The following is a 20,990-nucleotide window of genomic DNA, read 5'->3' as shown; positions in this document are numbered from 1 at the left end:
TTGCATAGACATATGTTCAGTTTATTCAGTTCTGTCACTCTATAAGTGTTAATGTTTGATTTCCTTCCAATTCAGAGCTTCGCTTTTATAGATGTTGTCATCCTTGTTTTAATAAGTAATGAGCAAAGGATTTTATTTTTGAGCTTTAAAGTAAGATGTTTTTAAGTTATTGAATCAATTTGAAACTTTTACTTTAACTTGCTCTAAAGGGTTAATTAGGAAGTGTTTGAAAATGAGCCAAAGTAAAAATTTGTCAAAATATTTTGTTTTTCGTCTTTAAACAAATTTTATGGGTAGGAAAAATGGCGTTTTCCTGTTACAAAATTTTTTATCAATTTGAAAATTTGAGTACCCCCCCCCCCCCCCCCCCCCGACAGTCTGGATAGTCTGCGGGAGGAGGAAAAGATTTGGACACAGGAAAAAGGCAAGCTTCAATTTAATTCAATAACGTGCTGTGTGGGGAAGCCGAGCGAAGCGAGGCTTCTCCACAGCACGTTATTGAATTAAATTGAAGCTTGCCTTTTTCCTGTGTCCACAACTTGATGTCGGGGTACTCTAATTTTCTAAATTTCAAAAACTATTTTAGGTTAGGTTAGGTTAGGTTATAGGCTAGGGAGCCGAGCGCTGCGGCCACGGATGTTCGTTGTCTGGGGTAATTTAATTTTCTAAATTTCAAAAAACTATTTTAGGTTAGGTTAGGTTAGGTTATAGGCTAGGGAGCCGAGCGCTGCGGCCACGGATGTTCGTTGTCTGGGGTACTTTAATTTTCTAAATTTCAAAAAACTATTTTAGGTTAGGTTAGGTTAGGTTATAGGCTAGGGAGCCGAGCGCTGCGGCCACGGATGTTCGTTGTCTGGGGTACTTTAATTTTCTAAATTTCAAAAAACTATTTTAGGTTAGGTTAGGTTAGGTTATAGGCTAGGGAGCCGAGCGCTGCGGCCACAGATGTTCGTTGTCGGCTATTTCTTTTAAATATTGCTACGCAACCCACAAATAAAATTGTTCTTGCTAAAAAAACGCGGACGAGAGGGAGAACATAAAGGGGACTGGGAAAAGGGGGTTGTTGGTCAGATGGGAGAGGAAAGGGGTAAACTATACAGTAAAAAAACGCGGACACGTAGCGGACATGGAGTGCTCGCATGATGTGAGGGAGAACATTAAGGGGGTGGGGAAAAGGGGGTTGTTGGTCAGATGGGAGGGGAAAGGGGTAAACATTACAGTAAGAATTCTGCTATAAATAGACTGAAAGCTTGTAGCTGTTTGTTAGTCGACTACAATATGCCTTGTAGTGAGGGACTGCGATCCTAAACTGGTTGGCATGGTTGACTAAGGAGCCTGAGGCAAGGCAAGGCAAGGCTCGTGTCTCGCCTTATATACCCTCCCTCCCTTCCTCCTGTCCAACCTAATAATAGTTTACTTAAATTATTATTTTGTTGTCGGGGGGGGGGGGGGGGGGGGGCTACTCAAATTTTCGAAATCGCTAAAAATAATACTAAGAGGAATCTACCGGAAAAATATTTAAAGATATTATTTTTAGGAAGTATTTAAAAATGTTTTTTTAATCTCCCTACTGTGTTATTTTTTTTAATCGGTCTGCTAATAACATTAATAATCAGGGTTCGGCAGCCGCGCCTCAGCCTCACTTTTAAACCTGCTTGTGAGCAGAAAAAGAAATTTCAGAAAGAAGGATTGTCTGCTAAAGAGCAGTTTTATACATCCAGCTGAATATTATAGTATTAAAATGACAATATCACTGAGGCTTACACGCGGCTTACGTGCGGCTGCCGATCCTTGTTAATAATCTACAAACATTTGATGAGGTTTAGTGAATTTAGATTAGCGAACTTATACTCAGACATAATTACTACAAGCCCCTTTTAATAATAGTTGAATCATCAATAATATTACACACTCATAAAGGTTTCGTGATTAGATTGCGTGATTTTAATAGACTTTTTGGTCAGAGAATACTTCCCTTGTCCCTGATACAGAGATTGAGAGAGAAAGAGGGAGAGAGAAAGGGTTTCATTCCATATGTATCCTCAATAATAATATGGGGTAATATTACATCTGTTCCCATTAAATTTACATAAGAGAGGAAGCTGAGTTTTACTTACCTTTGGTTATTTTAAGTAACATTAAGACATTTTTGTACTTTTACTGTTGTTTAAAATGAAAATGCTTTCAACAATTTTTTTTTTAATAATAAATCATTAACACATTATGATATTATGTCATACCAGTTTTGAATTTATTTTGTTTGATAACAAAAAACTTCAAATTGTCTACATAAAGTAATGGGAATACCTAGCGGCAATTTTATAAACTATATTTCTCACAGAATGATGTTGATTATATGTTGATTGTGTGTCTGTTTGTAAGTGTGTGTTGACACACATAAAATGCTATTGTTTACGATTTCTTAGGCAAATCGTGGTTGCCGCGATTTTTACTACAAAATCGAATTAATCTCTAGCGATTTTTTTCGATTTTTCTTATAAAATCTTAAATACGAGTTTGGCGATAAAATAGTATACATCGGACGCGAGTTTTCTTACGACGTTTCTGGCTGGGATATATTGCAATAGTATATATGTCAATATTGCATAAAAAGGCACTGAGCTTGTTGTTTTGGGGATGTTACTTCACATAAAACCTGACATTAACTTTCAAATTCAATGTAAAAACTTCATTCTTATAATAATATCTTTTCTGTAACAAGGTTACGTCCGACTTGCAGTTAGATTTACGGTCTATCATTGTTAAGAAATAAGTTTCTATGATTTTATTTCTAAAAGTTTACCTAATTTTTTTCAATTTTTTCACTTTTTGCTACAAAACTAATGCACATAATTGTTCCTATTTGCTAAATTGCAGAAATACCCCAACATTTATAGTTGTCATTTTAAATGGAACCTAAAGCTTTATTGATCATGAAAATCGAGAGCTTTTTAGTTTGAGTGTTCATACATTATCACTAAAATGATATACATATGTAGTGTCCCGTCATGAATATTTATTAGGGCAAACATCTCTTGGGAGTTTCACACTAGAGGGGAAGGGGTTAAATAACCGTATCTCCCCATCCACATTTCATGTTCGGAAAGTATATACTTTCTGGAAGCCAATCTTTATGAGGAAGGTATTTTTAGAAAGGGGAAAATGTGTAGAAAACACCCATGTAAATTAGAAAATCCGCAGAAATCATTTTTAAAAGTTATTGGCAAACATTTGCAATGTTAATTTGCAAAATTAATTTTATGCTCTAAATGACATATTCTGAAATAAATCTTTTATGAAAGTTTATTATCTATGAGTTTAGGACATGCTTAAGACATAAAAATATTTTCAGTGTTACTTTTTTCGCCCTACATGTGAAAAAAGGCATTTCTCACATTTTATTATAGAAAATTGCATATAAACAAAATAATTATTTTTTTCTACAGTCAACAAAATAATTGGCATAAAATCTTTCCTTTTAAATGTGAAAGTCAGATAAAGAATCATTTTTAGAGCAAATATAGTGCAAAGAGTAACCAAGATGTTTTAGCAAAGTATGAATATCTAATGAAATAGATACTTTTAAATTTTGATATACATATCAGATAAAAATATATAAAAAAAGAGATCAAAAACTATAAAACAAGGTATATATTTTTTCCACTCTGTCACTGAATAAAGAGCACTTTTAGGTTTGATTTTAACCAATGCAGCACTTAAACACTCATTTTTCAAGGTAAATAAACAAAATGAATGCAATTATACAATTAAGTCAGTTTAATAATACAGTAAGCCTTTTTGTAGCAATTTTTTTTTGTTGAAATTATTCTTTATTTCTATAATAAACTGTATTAAAATCTAATGATTTGAAAATTCGTAATTAAGAACTTCATTTTTACACTGTTTAGACATAAAAATTACAAAGAAAAAGATTAAAACCTTTAAGTTTGAATAATACTTTATATATTTACATAATAAAACATTAAAATTGTTAAAGATTAAAAAAAAGATAAAAATAAGTAATTTTTAAAATCATTTTGTGTCGTCTTCATAAACTATCTCCCCTTTTATATTTCAGTCTGGTAGAATTCATAATTATAAATACCTTTCTTGAGCATATATATGTTTTATTGAAATTAATTATAGGAATGTAAAACATTTTTTGATTAATTTAATATTAACAATTCACCTAACATTTTGTTATTTTACTATTTTTTGAAACTCTTTTATTCTTATTAAAGTGATCGCGAATCTATTTTTTCAAAATGCATTTTCATTTACTTTTTCTTCTTTTTAAAGTAATTTTCATAGAATAATGCCTTAAAAGTTCAATTAAGTTTTAAAAAAATCAGTTTAAAATGCTGAGAGTATTTCCACATGAAAATCATGTTAAAATTTGAGCATCAATGAAACTAAGAGAAAATAAGCTATTTCTTCGCTTACAGATAAAAACAAAAAAATTAATACTTAGAAAATATTTGTGTAATACATCTCTCTTAATATTTGTCATTAAACTTTCTTTAAAATGTAATTAAAAAGTTTGGTTTATTTTATAAAATCATTAACCAACTACCGCTGTGTTTGTGCAGGTATAGTGACAAAAGGAAAATTGTTTAAATCTTTAGAATCAATAACATTTAAGAGTTCAGTTGTTTAAAAACCAAAGATCTATTATATTTGCTATAAACTTACAGTAAAAAGTTGAGTCATTTTAATAAAATATTTTCATAAAAATGAGCATTCTTTTGTTCTCCCGATCATCGGAAACAAACCAAATTTTCCCAACAAAATTTACTACATTAAATCCCTAGATTTCCAAAATATATTTTTTAATTTGAATTTTTGTAATTTATATCTTTATAATTTTAATAAATGTTTTTCACTCGTTTTTGTCAAAACATTAATTTTAAAAGAAAATTGAGAAATAAATTGAAAATCCAGGGCCCAAAGGTTTATTTACATTATAAAACATATGGGCGTTTGTTATTGTTTAAATCTGTACATTCTGATAACACACGCGTGAGCAATAGTTTGAAAATTTGTCTAAAAACATTTCAAGGCCTAAGTCTAGAAATAAAACTGCTTAAAACTGTCCCTTAGCCTGTGTTAAACTTCCCTTATGAGGAGAACTTAATAAGTTCATTAAAAATTATGCTTCCGACAAAAAAAGCTTATTGTATTATTTAGTAGGATTATTTTGATATAATAAAAGATGATAGTATGTAATGTATTCATTTACCACGGCTTCTAAATACATTTGTATGAAACTCTGTATAAATAACGGGAAAATGTATTCTATAACCCTAAGTACACATTTTTATAAGAAAAAATAAAACCAATTACGTCAAAACGAGATATTTGTGTGGGGGAGAGTGAGTGTATAGGGATGACACATAAAACTTTAAATAAATATTCAATAATTAAGAAAACTACAATTTGATTTTAGAAACATAATGAAAATTAATGTACGTCGTTTTAGCCAAGAATGTGAATTTCTTTTGAGATAATTTTTATTATTGATTAATCATATAAAATTAACTAACTATTTACGTTGCAGCAGCAGTGGGAACCATTTTTAATGTCTTTAGTTATGACGCAGTGTCGGACCGAGATTCGAACCTATTACCTTCTCAACGACGAGCAGTTGCGCTACGTGTTGCGGGTTATTTACGTCAAACATGTTTAAATGAATTGACAAAACCTCTTATTTAGTGGCGTGCACAGGCTTTTTTTAGGTTCTGAGCTTATTTTTAGAGATATTGAGGTGATTTTTTTTCAGAAAACTTTTTTAACATAACCAAACTAAGTAGTCATTACAAATTTCATTTTGGGACTTTCCTTCTAGTGGCTAGTGGAGCAAAAGACCCCCAAACACTAAAACTTTGAGTTTTGAGCTTATATTTAAAGATATCAACCTGTTTTTTTAAGTAAACTTTTCCAACATAACCGTACTAAGTAATCATTACAAATTTCATTTTGGGACTTTCCTTCTAGGGGCTAGTGGAGCAAAATACCCCCAAACACTAAAAATTTAGGTTCTGAGCTTATTTTTAGAGATATTGAGATGAGTTTTCTTCAGAAACCTTTTTAAAAATAACCAAACTAAGTAATCATTACAGATTTCATCTCAATATCTCTAAAAATAAGCTCAGAACTTAAAATTTTAGTGTTTGGGGGAGTCTTGCCCCACCAGCCCCTAGAGGGAAAGTCCCAAAATTAAATTTTCAGACCATTGTCAAGAAGGGGAGGTGTATCCGTCCACCTTAGTTTTTTCAGGGAGTGTATCCATCCCACTTTATTTAAAATCGGCCCAAAATTGACATTTATGTTGTTTTCAAACTATATAAATAATATTATTTTTTTTATTTAGATGATCTTGTTGACTGTGATTTCATAAAACAAACTGAAGCTTATTATTCAAAATCTAGAAGAAATAAAAACAAAGTGAGAAGTTGGAAGTGTCACTTTTTAAAAAATAAACTTAACATCTTAAATTTCTTAGTTTCAAGTAGAAATTGCACGCCTATGCTTTCGAGAAATTTGAATTTTATTAAATCATTAAGTTCATAAATAAACGAGAGCAATTAATTTTAAGCACATTTCTTTTTCAGTTAAATATACTAGGTTTCTTTTCAATATAGGTAAAGGGGGGGGGGGATGTTGTGACTCATACTGTGGTAATACGGCAAACAGACGGACGGGCAGTTTACAGAATTGCTACGCAGTGACTTATCATAACAAGCCCTCTGCACTAATCCCATTATATCACCATTTACCTCATGACCGACGGTGACCCCGCTATCCAGCGGTCAAACTGGCCTGCCTAAATATGGGGAGGGGCACGGACACGCAGCTATCACGCGCCCCTCACACAATTATACAACCGGGAGGCGCTGCCTCCCCTTTTACCACAGCTGCCCCCGCAGCCTGTCTACCGCCGTGGGCTAAGCCCTTGTGTCCCACACCCCCTTCAAACCTAACCATTGTTATAATCTGTTGTATATATATAGTAAACATTCATTGTAAATATTATTCAGTTAAATATATAATTTCTGTATGACTAAATCCTGCTAGTTTGTTTTTGGTAGAATAATTCAAGGCTAAGGCTCGTTGGACTCGAACTCGCAACCCGTGAGCTGAAACGTTCGGCTTACCACAATACCACGACCGCCGCCCTTTTTTTAAAGATACCAAAACTTGGAATAATTAGTGACCTAGCCCAAAAGATTTTACTCAATTATTCAAGGAAGTCCAAGGGGAGGGGGGTAAAGTGGTGATAACTCTCCCCCCCCAAACAAATTTGGGGTTGCCGTAGGCACCCCCAAAAATTTTTCCATTTGCCCTCACATTAAAAATTTACCCCTACCTTGGGGGTGCCGTAGGCACCCCCAACCATTTAGGAGGGGGTATTTATCCACCCCGAAAATTTTTTTGGGGGGGAAATACCCACCCCCAAAAAAATAATCCCAATCAAAAAAATTTGGCGAGCTTCGCGCGCAATTTCCCTACTAAATATTTCATGATTAGCTAGGTACCTTTATAAAATTAATTAATTACCCCCCCAAAAAAAATTGATGCTAAGAGCTATCCATTACAAAGAGCTTCGTTATTGAAAATTTTTAAAAAAGTTTACTCTTAATTCTTTGATACTAACTTTTGTGATTTATTTGTTATAGATGTATTATTTACTAAGTATATTTGCGATAACTTTTATTTAATGAAATCTTCCAATTTTTAACCTGTACAAAACGGCCTGCTTAATTGCTTCAAGATCCATGTCAGATCTATATAGGAAATAAATGTCTATAAACGAGCTCAAGTTTTCCAAAGACTATTCGTTGAAAACTCATAGTGCTCCAATAATCCATAATAAACTCTCATTGCCCAGAACGATAAGACCCATTATTTTACTTTATTAAAAACAAATTCATTTTTTTCATTTCATGTTGCTATTTACATTATAATGAAGTATTTAATTTCTAATCATAAAAAAGAAAATTTAAATTTATGATATAATAAATTTAAGAAAACTCTGTTTTAAAAGAATTCGATTGTGGCGACACTTTGTGTGTTCAAATATTGAACTAAAATTGTAATCATATAATAAACCCTTTGGTGATGGTAATGTAAAGAAAAAAATATAATTTAAAAGATCTTTTTAAGATCATTTAAATTATTAAATATTTACTTCCATTTAAATAGTAATGCCGGGTGAGGAAAATAGATTTATTGAGAAATATATATGCATATAGAAAACTAGCCAATGGGGAGATAGTTATATCGAGCCAACTCTAGTGTACTTATATTGGTTGATATTTTGCAGAGATTTATGTATACATATTGAACTAAGCAAAACTAAATATATAATCATTTTTTACTTTTTCAAGCCTATATGATATTAACTAGCGGCTACCCCCCCCCCCCCCCTAGAGGCCTCTAGTGGTACTTTAGATGTTTTTGTTTGTTAAAGTCTCTATGTTACCTCTTTATTCTTTAGTCTCCCATAAATTTTAAAAATTTTCGATTTTTTTGTCATTTCTCTTGGGAGGGTGGTTGTACCCTCTCCCAAAATACTTATAAACCTTCCCAGAACCCATAAGAATCTACCATGTTAAGGAGAACCCGATCGGTTCAGCGGTTAGCGAGATCTTTTGGTACAGACACACAGAAAACAAACAGACAAACATCCTGTTACTTTAGTATAAGGTTTACCCAGAGAGAGAGAAGAGACTATTGACTGATTATTACACTAGTTCCCGTCGTTTTTAAATTATGTTTTCTTATTTGTTAGTTTACCAACTTTGGGGACATCAGTGAATTTTAATTGTCTGGTTCATATAGTTGCATGTTCAAATGATTTAACCACTAATTTTAATCTACAGAAGGGATAATTTTGTGAATCATCATTGGGAATTTTCATCAATTTATCGGACATTGTCTTCTCCCTTAAGATCCTTTCTCTTACAACCTGCTATCGTAGTTTTTTAAATCTAATTTTTATCTTCAGAAACAATATCAGTATTTATATATAAAAAAAAGTTTTAAAACACTTTACAGTAAAAACTAATTTCTTAAAATTTCTATGGATTTGATCTTACTTTTAATTTCACCTGAAAATATCATTGAATGCCTCCTTTAAATTTTGTAAACCCTAAGCTTTTGTAATTGATTATGTTTGTATTTTTAGTAAAGATTAAAATTCCTTTTATATACATATATATTGAGTTTTTGTGTTTTGATCAATAAAATACTTAATTTGGAAAAGATTTTCTTGGTCTATACATTCTATACGTCAAGTTTAATATGTTGGATTAAACCTACCCAACTTCTAACTTATTAGACGTTAATAATAAGGATGAAAATGTCCATAAGCAGCGTAGAAAAACAAGGTCGGATGAACATCTATAAAAGCGAAGATCTAAAATCACAAGGAAGGAAAAACAAACGATAACTCTTGTAGAGTGTAAGAACTTACTAAACAGAACATTAAGTACTAAGACTAAACAAAATCGTTCCTAAAGGGGGAATTCCGTAAAGGTGTGTGTTTTAAGACATTGAAAAAGGAGTAGAACTCTAAAATTTGGCATGGTAGTTGCTATAATGGGGTTTAACGTGGATTTTTAAAAAAAAACGGCGGCGGAATCACAACTCCTGCCAAAAACTGCAAAAATTTCCGCATTTTCTTTCCAAATTAGACAATTTTGCATCATTTGAGACAAACTTTTTTTGACAGAGTTGGGACATGTTTCTAAAATTTAAATCAAAGAAATCAGAAGTGTCCAGTGCAAATAAAAGGTCAACTATTTTAGAAAATAATAAGTTTGTCCTAAATGATTCAAATCTGGGTAATTTAGCAAGAAAAAGCAAACAAAAATTTTGTAGGGCATACTGTTTTTTTGGCAGTAGAAAAGGCTTTGCCGCCGTTTCTTCACAGTTTTATATAGTACCATATTAGAGCAACTGTCATAACAAATTTTAGAGTTCTACTCCCATTTTAAAGTCTTAAAACACACACCTTTACGGAATTTCGTGAAAATACAGACTTTTTGGTAAAGATTATAGGGTTGCTACGCTTTTTAACGGTTATAGGAATCATCATGCGAAAGTTTGAAATCAATAGAACAATTCTAACATGTCTAGATAAACAAAGAACAGAGCTAACTGTAATGGACAGGCGGACAAACCCTAATTATAGAAAAGCTTTGCTTATCTAAAATAAATTTTACATAAATTTTTAGCAAATTTTCGTAAATCCTATTACATATAGTAGTCAGGTTTTGTTGTCTATTGCAAGGGATCTCACTAACCACTGAACAGATTTGGTTCTCCTTTACAATTTAGCTTCTCGTAGGTCCTGGGATGGCTTATAGCTTTTGAAGAGGAGTGTACTACTACCCACATAAGATAAATCGCTCCTAGAAAAAATAACAACCAACCAAATATTTTTTTTTTAATTTTCATGAAAATTAGTGAAGGGGGTAGACTAATCCTAACTCTCCTCAAGGGCCCCTAGTTATCTAGGACATTACAGTAAAACACTAGAGGGAAAAAGGGTTAAATAACTGTATCTCCCCATCGCAACCGTCTTGTGCAACCTTTCTATTGGGTCATTGAAAATCAACCAATGGTATCACTTATATTACATAGCCAAGTAGAAGAAAATTAATTAGAAGCAGACGAAAGAGGTCTTTGAAAAAGAAGGGAGGTAGTTGTCTGTATATACATTTATACTATAGATCTGTTTCTAGGACAGACAAATTAAATTATAAAGTAGCTTTGCTACTTCTAAAATCGAATACTAATATACCTGACATGTAACGTCAAATGCTTTTAAAGAAGTAAAATTCAATATAACAAGGATGACAACATCTATAAAAGCGAAGCTCTGAAATGTATGGACAAACAAACATTAACACTTGAAGAGTGTCAGAACTGAATAAACTGAATATTAATGCATATGTCTATACAAAATTGTATGTAATTTTGTTGCAAAACTAATTAAATACATGTTGCTGTCTAAGGACATAGTAACGTTTTTAGGACTTGATTATAGAGATGCTTCGCTTATAATCTTGTTGTATTAATTAATTAGGAATCAGTATTCCAAAAAACAGATGAATAGGACAATTTTAACGTTCAAAAAGTTGTTGTAAAATAAGTAAAAAAATGGACGTACGGACTTTCTGGTAACGATTATATAGATGCTGCGCTCTCTAAGTCGTACCTATCTGTTATAGGAACCAGCATGCAAAGTTTGAAATCAATAGGACAATTCTAACCTATTTCAATTCACGAAAATAGCTAACTGTGACGGACGGACGAAGTATGACCCTACCCTAATTATATTAAAAACTTCGCTTTTAATAAAATGTATATAAAAAGTATATAACCCTGAACTAGATTAATCTTCTTTACTTGAGTTCCAACTAGAGAAAAAGCAGAAAAAGCAAACAACGTAAGGAAAAATTTAGAAATAAGAAAAAGGGATAGTTCCACAAAATTCCTTTTTTAAAATCATTGAACTAATACTTACAAGAGGTAATAATGTTAAGATTTTTGTCTAATCCCTTAAACCAACAATGGACATTTCTAATCATAGAGTAGCTTTGCTTATAAAAAAATTAAACATCGTAAAAACTGAATATCATAAAAACAAGTCAATATTTTAAGAATTTTTTTATATTTTTAATTCAACTACATAAGACATTTACATTCTTATTTTTCAAAATTTGCATAAACAAAATAATAGTTACTTCTCGCATCGTATTATAAACAGCTTTTCATGCCTTCAGCATCTCAGTGCTAAAAAATTGTTTTAATCTTATAATTGTATATGTTTTTATTCGTAAAAAACTGGATATATAATATGATACTAGACATAATTTTTGGCATGGCTGAGAACTGGTTCTAATCTACCAAATATTAATTGGTTTTGAATGAAAACTATAATAGTTATTTCTCGCATCGTATTATAAACGGCTTTCCGCGGATATAGAATGTACAATTATGAGATTAAAACTAGTTTTTTTAGCCCCGGGGTGCCGAAGGCACAGGCTAAAAAAACTGGTTTTAATCTTATGATTGTACATTTTTATATTCGTAGAAAGCTGGATATAATACGATGCTAGACATAGTTTTTCGTATGGATGAGAACCGGTTCCTATCCACTGGATTGGAATGAATACGAGAAATATCATTAATTTTCATTGATTTAATTTCTTATTTCTCGAGTTCTCAAAGCGCGTAAAGTAGGTATGGTAAGCAACTTCTCAACACCTGAAAAAAAAATAATAAAGAACATTTTAAAAGATCTCGCTAACAGATAAAGGATGCCTTTAAATCGAAGCCTATAAAAATTCCGGGAAAGGTTCTTATGTCGTTTGATGAAAAAAAACCGAACAAGACACATATACATCAAACTACTAATCACATATATGCATCCAATAACTGCATAGAATCAATAACTATTTTGGAAGAGGGCTTTACCAACTCCCAAGAGAAATTGTGCTAAGAAAACATTGACCAACCCTCTTAATTTCTTATTTACTTATTCTTTTTAAAACTAAAGTATGTATACATCCCCCCCCCCCTTCTTCAGCTTTAGAAGGGGGATCCGCAGGAAATAAGGTATAGCCAACATGCGAAATATATATCGACATATGAAAAAATGACCCTATAATTTTTTTTTTATTTTCTTCTTAAATTTAAAATTAAAACTAAAATTTTAAAAAAGGTGGGGGGAAGGTCATCACCCCTTAAAGTCTAGGGGCGTAGCTGCTAGTATATATAAAGTAACAGGATGTCTGTGTGAAAACACTGGAATGACATCGTTTTCTTCTTTTATGTCCAGTAAAAGTTAATATTTATTTTGGGTACCTTTAACCTCCCCAGTGAAATCGCCTTTGACCCCCTCCCCTTTTTAAAAAAAATATTTCTATACTAAAATTTGAAGTGAAAAGTAAACCCTCTTTCCCTCTAAGAGTATAGTTGCTAGTATACAACTATAGTTTTTACCTGTTTTTATAATTTTAGGAAACTAGGTTCTTACTCTCTGTCAGGAGGTAGGGTCAGAAATTTAGGCCATTCAAACTAAAATATAATGATCTTTTTAAATAAACATTCTATTGGTGGAATATTTTCATTATCAGATATAAAAAGACACAATTCTAGGAAGCCAGAAGACTTTTTTTTTTAATTTCCATTTTCTTTGAGAACAATTTACTTTTTGCAGACAACACACAAGCGATTAAAGGAATGTTTTTTTTTTGTTTGTCTGTTTTGTTAAACTTCGCCTTTAAGGATTTTGTCATTCTTAATTTTGCATAAATTACTCAAATTAACTAGCGTTCATACAATTTTTTTATATTAAATTAGGGTCTGTTCGTTCGTTCATCTGACAAATATCTCTTATAAGGGGGGGGGGGGTTAATGCAACCATCTCGTAATCAATGTATAAATGGCACATAGAATTCGAATTTCCATCTAAAAATTTGCATGAGTAATCCTTGGTAGGTCTAATTTCCCTAAATCGAACAATAAGTTGGAAAAGTAATGGCTAACCGCTGGCGGCTCAGCAGTTTTGCCATTTTTTGGATATCTATAGTACAAATTATTCACAAAACCTATCTCCACCTTATTCTCGTTGCCACTCCAAAATGCTATCAAACGGTTCTCGACGGTAGCTGTTGGTAATAGAAGTTTCAAAAATGGTTATTGCTATTATCTAACATGAATTAAACCATAAATATGTTTTAAATAGTTGATTCCTACGTAATTGATGATGAATTTACCCTGAAAATAGGCAAAAAAACTGCTGAGCCGCCAGCCGTTACTTTTCCAACTTTTTGTTCAATTTAGGGAAAATAGACCTACCATGCAAAAGTTTAGATCAAAATTCGAATTCTAAGTGCCATTTGCTCACTGATTACGAGATGGTTGCATTAAACCCCCCCCCCCCTTTATTTACAATTTTGTTTTGACTTAACCCATTAGTGCCGAGCGCCACTTTTATGGGCCGATCGAGCTGTAAGTTTCAGGGAAGCTTTATAATGGTCAAAACGGAATTCGTATTTTTTTGTTTTGCTCTAGTGGCGTGCACAGGAAAGTTGCAAAAAAACCCGGTTCGGCTTGGCCATAAATACCAACCAGGCATTAACACCCGTTTTTGGTGCTTTCCCCCAGTTTTAAAACCCGGTTGACCTGTATAAACCCGGTTATTTTGACCAAAAATCGAAAAATGTAATTTTTGAACGCCAAAAGTGAGATGAACACTTTTTAGAACTTTGATACGATCCGTAATTGAAAACTACACAACCTCATGTAATCTAAAGAGCTACAAGTATAATACGAAGCGATTTATTTCAAATTTCGTGTTTAGCCGGCGATTTCGGGTAAAAAAACCCTGTTTTGTTGTTGTTGTCAAAAAAGATCTATTAGTGAAACCGGGTAATAAAAATTTCAGACTCAAAATGGAAATGCCGAACCGGGCCTATATAGGGCGTAAAAAAACGATAAAAAAATCATATAAAAAATAATAATTTAAATAAAACGAATACACAAATAGATGTACTTGTCAATAAACATTAGATTTCACGAAAAAAATCAGCGACTTTACTATAAAAACAAAAAAGTTAGATGGGGTATTTTGAATTGTCATGATTTTCAAACTTTGTTGATTTATACCAGCAAACGGAAGTAAGCTAAACTGCCAGCTCCAGGGGGAAATGAAAGCCAGGGTAGTAGAGGGGGGATTCATACTGAGAATGATGCAATTATGAAGCCGGAAACCGGTTTTTTTTCCATTTTCTGGCACCGGGTTTTAAAACCCGGTTCGGCACTAATGGGTTAATTATATTCTCCTTGTTTGGCTTTAATGTTTGTCTGACCTACAGTTTCAGAGCTTTGCTTTTATGGTTGCTGTCATTAAATTACCTTTAAGAAACGATTCAATATTTCTGCAAAACTTTGCAACAAAAGAACACAAACATCAAACAATTCATACCTAAACAATATACTTAATTAATATTTCACTAAGTAGACATTTCATGTTATCAGTAGAATATAAGGTCTGAATTTTTCTGTAGAAATTATTCTTAAACGAGTGGCATGTGAATCAAGCCATAAGTTAGTATCCCATTCCCTCTACCTTTATGTAAGCGTGCGTATATGCGTAATCATATAAAATAACTCATTATACCAGGCAGGGAGGGGAAATTGGCATGTAAATAAAACTAGTAAAAACTCATAAGAATGCTCTCACTCGTTGGTAGAGAAACTTAAATATGATTTTTATTGGATGGTACAAAAATGCAGTGTCCATACTTTTCCACGAAATTGAGATGTGCATCAGTTCATTGTCCATACTTTGTGTGCTTTTATTATATCCTTATAGGTTGGTAAAAATTAAAAGTTTCTACAAAAGGGTAAATTTTATTTAACATAATTGAGATATACATCAAATTAATATCCGGTGACTTATCCCAAGTTATGCAAATGACTAAGACAATGAACAAATGCACCTTTGAAATTATATAAATTATAATATAATTACCTTAAACAAGCTTTTACTACTCTGTGTTCAAAATATTTACATTTTTTTAATCTACGATATATTAAGTTGAATATAATATTAAATAAAGGATTGTATGTTTTAAGTAGTAAGTATTTAAAATAGTAGTAAGTTTTTTTTGTCTGTAGTGAAGAATCTCGCTAACTGCTGAACTGATATGGTTCCTCTTAGGAGGTTAATTTAAATTAGGAAAATGGCATAAATCCAATCTAAGGCACTTTTAAGGCTTTAATGTATAAAAGCCTTGCTTTTACATAATAATAATAATCACATAACTTACGTTTGAATTATATTGATTGTAAAAAACGTAAAATATAAATGCATTATTATAACCACTAACAACAAGCAGACAGGTTTACAGCTGTAGAGTGTGTTTGTTTTGTATTGTTGCACACTTTAATGCTTTCCTTCTCCCTTTCTCAAGGTGCCGAGATTTCTCATTTTTAAGTTTGCTTTGATAATATTGCAAAATTGCCTATATTTATCTTTTTAGTTATATTACATTGTATCATATATAAACAAAGCAAATGACTGATTTCTAATGATTTTTTACATCATATATCTATAGATATTTAAATTGATTTAAAAATAAACGAAAAAATGAAATTTCAGGGTCCATAATCAGAAATGGTTTTTTCCATATATGGATATATTTTTCTGATCATCGGGAGAATTTTTAATCACCCCTAGAAAGCTATATACAACCCATTTTGGTTAGTTTAATATGTATGTAACAAAACCTTACATATTTTACTATGCATCCACGAGTAAATTTCAAGAAAAATAAGTGTAATTTGTCAATTTGATAGGTTTTAAGATATGCATAATAAAACACACAAAAAAACATAAATGTTTTAATGTGTGAAAATTAATTTTTTTAAAGTTTGATAAATTTTTAAATGTGAAGTATTTAAGACTTAATTCTTTTAAAAATACTCTTAAAAAACATTAATCTGTAACATATATCAACTATTTTCCAGCTTCGTGATCACTTTAATAATTCTATTTAACACAAAAAGCTCATAGTGAGTTGATAACCTTTATTTCTTGCTTTGTATTCTAATCAGGTATTTTATTTGATTAAATTTTTTAAAACTATACAGCATGCATGTTTGTGTCAATAATGAAGACATTACGGGTTTTTATGTACAAAAAGTTGTTTTAAAGCAAGAAAAAAAAAATATAATCTTTCTAGTAACTAATATTCAATTTCGTAGTTTTAAATATGCCTGTATTTTGGTTTCTAAAAAAAGTACTATACCAACAAACATGCATGCCTGAAAATTAGTTTCAATATTAGTAATAAACAGGAAAAAGAAACTAAGTCGTCGTTATAATTATTGTTTGTTATTTTTGGTGTAAGGTTTTTTTTAATGAAACTTTTTTGGATCTCGTAAATTTGATTTCTGCGGATTTTCTGGTTGCCAGAAATGAAATCTACGCATCTTTTTTAGCTAGATGGCATTTGTCTGGTTAAGATTGGATAAAAAAATCTTTGGTTGGTTAAATTCAATAAGTGTGCATCCCAATGACCTTGTACCGAATCTCAATTTGGTTATTGGAAATCAACCAATAATGTTGGGAATATAAACACAGCAGAAAACAATTTGCTCGCAGACGAAAAAGGTTATTGGAAAAGTGGGACAGGTAGTTATCTGTATATACAACTATAATCTGTTGTTTCACCTGTCAGTCGCAAAATAGCCTAAAACCTGACTGACACTAATGCAGAAATTTCTTAATATAAAGGTAGATTATTTTTTTGTTTTGTTTTAAAATCTCAGTGAATTACCAAAGACATGCATTTACAATAAGACAATAAGTAAATTCGCTAAAATATATTAATTAGTTTTGTCATTTTAAACAAACACTTTTCTTTTGATTTACTAATATGCATTTTAGGTATTTAAAACTTTTGAGAAGAAACCAATCTTATTCGACGTTCACTCAAAGCCCCAAAAATAATGGACTTAAAAGTGTATTAAACTGTATATAAGACATTTGCAAATATATTGGTACCATTAATTTGCCTCTGAGATAAAAAAAGTATGTTTTTTTGATATTTTTCTCTTGCAACAAATCAAATTTCAAAATTGAGCCACCAAAAATATTAAACTAATTTTTGCTCTAAAACAATCATTTTTTGGAGTTAGAAAGTGCTTAATACCTCATTTTAATCGCCTGGCATTGCTTTATAATGTACAGGTAATTACTTGGTTGTTTTTAGAACAGTTGACTAAAAAATCGAGGTTTTGTGATTAACCCACTTTTGTTGTTACTCCATAAATGATATTTTTTTTCTCCAAAATTTTTAGCTGTAAAGAAGCTTTATATATCCATATAACATCCACCAAAATTTGACTTTTGGTATTTTATTTATAACATCACCAGAAGGAATTGAATTTTGGAAAAAAAATATCCATTTATATTTTGCACTGCTATGCATTGTTCTCGTTCTTGTTTCTAAAAAATATTTATATAATTATAGATATGTTTATCATTCTTCTAGGCTAAATATAACTTTAATTACACCATTTTAAAGACATCATAACATATTAATGCAATTATTGAATCGGTCTGTATTATTAACCTGGCAACCCTTAAAACAGCTGCATTTCATTATAAACATACAAAGTAAAACAATTCGTGAATAATTGATTTACTATTTTAAAAAGCAAAACTTTTTTATAATAACGGTGTGTATATCCGTACGTACCTACGCCACTGTTAGCTCTTTTTGTTAATTCAGGCGTGTTAGAATTGTCCTATCAATCTTAAACGTTGGGGATGATTTATAGCAGTTAGGTACTTTATAATCATTACATTATGTACAGGGACATCCAGGCGGGGGGGGGGGGGGGGAGGAGGTAAAAGGGTTAGTAATTAATTTGGAGGCACCCCCAAAATTTTTTAATTTATGATTTTTAATCTCCCCCCCACCAAAAAAAAAAGCTTGGACATCCTTGCCTCTATGATATAAAGATTACCCCCACAAAATGAACTTGGTGTGCCCAAATTTTGAATTTTCAATTTTTCACCCTCCCTTCCCCCCCATATCAAAAAGCTCGGATGTCCTTGATTCTGTAAGTTCATTTAAAACATGCTGGAATCAATTTGTGTACAACAATTATCCTATTTATCTGTTTTAAGTAGCAAAGCTACTCTAAAATTCAAAATGTCCGTCCGTTCATCTGTCTGTTAGTCCATCCATCTGAAAGTATGAGCCAGAAAGAGGGAAACATGATTTTCTTGGCTCCTACAAAAGATAGAAGGCTGAAATTTTCAGGGATTAAATATTCTCCATATTTTCACCAAGTTTCATTAATATTTGTCAATTAAATGGGGTGGGCTAGATCAATTCTTTGGTCTCTGGTTTCAGGTGGCCCATTCAGTTATGAGAAGTTCACATTAGATATGATATTTTTTGTATTCATAGTTTCAAATACAGATTTATAATGCTTGTCCACAGAACATTCAATATTTCCGCTTGCTGTGCAATTACAAATTGTGATAACGAAGTGACCCATTTCACCTCCAAAAAGAACCCTTATTTTCTAGAGCAAAAGGTCAGTTGAGAAATGATACAAACACAAATTTATGTGAAAGACATCACCACCGTTTTATAAAATCTTACACATTTTTTGAAAAGTTTTGTTACAGTGAAACACATAAGAAAAAGATAACCAAGGACTTAAGGGTCATATCAGACGAATATGCAAAAAAGTACAATCTAATTCCTGTTAAAAAAATATGTAGGAATTGTGAAAAAAAGATACAAAAAGAATAAAATACTCTTATATTATACTCTGATAGCTAGGAATTTAAGTAACATCTAATATCATTGACTCTTGGAATTATCTAATAGCATATACTCTAAACACTTTAATAGCTTTGAATATAAGAGCACTCTTATAGCATACTCTCTATTAGCATACATGTGTAATGCATTATATACAAACAGATAGATATTGTGAGGGATCCTACACTTTATAACACCTTGTTTTGCATGGTAAAAATTGTTTTAATAGTTGTTAAAATAACTTGAATATGATCATGTTTAAAAATTCTGAAATTATAGCTATATTTAAGCTAGAAGAATGATAAACATATCTATAGAAGCGTTAAATAATTCTCTTTTTATTTATATAAATATTTTTTAGAAACAAGAACGAGAACAATGCATAGCAGTGCAAAATATAAATGGGTATTTTTTTTCCAAAATTCAATTCCTTCTGGTGATGTTATAAATAAAATACCAAAAGTCAAATTTTGGTGGATGTTATATGGATATATAAAGCTTCTTTACAGCCAAAAATTTTGGAAAAAAATATCATTTATGGAGTAACAACAAAAGTGGGTTAATCACAAAACCTCGATTTTTTAGTCAACTGTTCTAAAAACAACCAAGTAATTACCTGTACATTATAAAGCAATGCCAGGCGATTAAAATGAGGTATTAAGCACTTTCTAACTTCAAAAAATGATTGTTTTAGAGCTAAAATTAGTTTAACATTTTTGGTGCAACTCAATTGTGAAATTTGATTTGTTGCAAGAGAAAAATATCAAAAAAACATACTTTTTTTTATCTCAGAGGCAAATTAATGGTACCAATATATTCGCAAATGTCTTATATACAGTTTAAAGGACGCCTGCAAGAAATAACACGCTTTAACTGCTGAAAGACTGCCACAAGAAGACCCAATACCCCAAATTTAAAGCCTTCAGCTTCAATAACAAAAAAGTTCTAGGCATTTCAAAATAGCATTTTATGTACAATGGAATTTTTGAAAGATTTCCAATGCTCATAAAAGAAAAATCAATATTAAATTACGTTGCCTAGACATAAAATTATAACCTTATCTTTGTCAGAAACTTAGATTGCCTGTAACTGATTACATTTTTACAATAAAAACACCACATTTCATAGTCAAAATCTATGAAAAAAATTCGATTTAAATTGCATTTTTAAACGAAAATCATAGCGGAAACAAAGGGGTAAACTAATACAAGCTTAGCTGTGATTGGTTGTTAAGCTGATTCAGCCTTCTGATTGGCTGTAGTACATTCGGTACAATGCAAGTAAACCTTAATTTTTTTTAATGATTTTGACTATAAAAATGGGTATTTTTATTGTAAAAATATAATTAGTTACTGGAAACCTAAATTTATGACAAAAATAATCTTATAATTTTGTTTCTAGGCCACGTAGTTTAATTTCAAAGTTTTTAACATGAGCATTGCAATTCTTTCAAAATTTCCATTGTACATAAAATGTCATTTTAAAATGCCTAGAACTTTTTTGTTATAGAATCTGAAGGCTTCAAATTTGGGGTATTTGGTCTACTTGTGGCAGTCTTTCAGCAGTTAAAGCGTAGTATTTCTTGCAGGCTTCCTTTAATACACTTTTAAGTCCATTATTTTT

The 20,990-nt window shown here is 31.3% G+C and overlaps 1 long non-coding RNA gene across 1 annotated transcript; it reads right to left on the bottom strand.

The window, feature by feature from the left end:
- Positions 1-11,661: 11,661 nt before the first annotated feature.
- LOC145324345 (uncharacterized) lies at positions 11,662-15,715 on the bottom strand. The gene is made up of 4 exons (XR_013881254.1): positions 15,551-15,715; positions 14,932-15,001; positions 13,015-13,089; positions 11,662-12,276 (listed from the first exon to the last, which is right to left on the bottom strand). It is a non-coding gene; the product is annotated as an uncharacterized LOC145324345 (long non-coding RNA).
- Positions 15,716-20,990: the final 5,275 nt, after the last annotated feature.

Source organism: Acartia tonsa, chromosome 7, assembly GCF_053477335.1.
Source record: "Acartia tonsa isolate MP-2025a chromosome 7, ASM5347733v1, whole genome shotgun sequence".
NCBI classification, from domain to species: domain Eukaryota; kingdom Metazoa; phylum Arthropoda; class Copepoda; order Calanoida; family Acartiidae; genus Acartia; species Acartia tonsa.
Note: the sequence above shows the minus strand (reverse complement) of the source record. Positions and strands in the feature narration are given on the sequence as shown.